This window comes from Hippopotamus amphibius, chromosome 1 (genome assembly GCF_030028045.1).
Source record: "Hippopotamus amphibius kiboko isolate mHipAmp2 chromosome 1, mHipAmp2.hap2, whole genome shotgun sequence".
In the NCBI taxonomy this organism is placed as follows: Eukaryota; Metazoa; Chordata; class Mammalia; order Artiodactyla; family Hippopotamidae; genus Hippopotamus; species Hippopotamus amphibius.
Window position 1 is genome coordinate 20466175 of NC_080186.1, and position 1452 is coordinate 20467626.

The window sequence follows — 1452 nt, forward strand, 5'->3', positions numbered from 1 at the left end:
AATTGACAGGCAGAGCCTGCGGGGCTGTGGCCAACACAGGGAGGTACCCACATGGAGGGGCAAGCATCACCCAGCTGGGGCCCAATAAAGTTGTCATATACTTGGAGCGGGGTCCTGTGTGTGGTCACTGGACGTCACCAGGCCTGAAGAGCTAAGTCTGCAGCAGCACCAAGGGGCTGCCCATGCCCCCATCAGCAGGAGAAGTGGCACCAGGGAGTCGCACCCCACCTTCCCTGCCCTGAAGTCCAAATGCTAGACTTCCCCTTCGGATTCCCTTGCAGGGACACGGCCCAGGACCTGCCATCTGCACCCTCCCTTTAGTTGCATTTGCTTACCTGTCCCTGGGAGGTTGGGAATGATGGTCCCAGAGGCACCCCCCGCCCAGACCCTGGACGTCCCCAATTGCAGAGGCTCAGAGAGCCCCCCACTCCACTACTTTTGTGTCTTCAGAATGACAGATTCTGGGAGAACCCCCACCTCGGCCTCTAGGGGTTCCCAGCCCATCCTCCTGGCTTCATGTCTCCAACCCCTAGGGGCTGAGAAAGATGAGGCTGCTGTCCATTTCTTCCCTGCCTATCCATGGGCTGAGAAGGCAGGAAGGACAAACAGCTGCTCTAACCACTCCTACCCCTCCTGGGTGTGGGATGGTGGAATGGGGAGCTCAAGAGAAGGAAGGCAACCCTGGAGAAGCCCCCAGTTGCCTCCACCATCTTTCTGGAGGACCTTGGCCAAGGGGCCAACTGTCTACTCTTGCCCCCTCTGAGCTGGGTGGGGGACCAAGACCTCCTATGGGCTTCTTTGAGGCCAAACCTTCAGGACTTGGACCAGAGTTGGGGGAAACTGAGAGGAGCCCTTTGAGGTACGGCTCCCACTTGCCTTTCCCACCCAGCCCACTGTGCCCCCATCCCACTGAACATCCAAGTTTCCACCCCTGGACTTGTCTGCATCCCTCTGCCGCCCTCCAGCCTGGCGGGCTCCTTCTCACCCTCCACAGTTCAGTTGAGGGTTCCCTCCTCGGAGCCGTGCTCCCTGCCCTGTGCCCCTACGTGGTCTAGGTCCCTCTCCTGTGCATCCTTCCACTTCAGTTCTTACCCAGTCACTAAGTGTTTCACCCTACCCATCAGGATCCTCCACTAGACTGTGAGTTGCTCCAGGGTGGGGACCAAGGGGCTCGGTTCATGTTTGTGCCCCCTGCAGCCCAGTGCCAGACCTGGCTAACAGCAGGCTCGGAGAATGCATCATTTGGGATGACTGCATACAAGACCACATGCAGTGGTTAGCCTGGTCCCAGTGCTCCCTCTGGTGGCAGAGGGAGGCCTTACATCTGAGCCCTAGAAGGAGCTGGGAGGGAAAAAAACCTCACCCAAGCATAGGCAAGGAAGAGGGTAGGTTAACACATCTTCACTCCCATCCTGAAATATTAAGGTGCACAGAGACAAGGATACCTGGGAG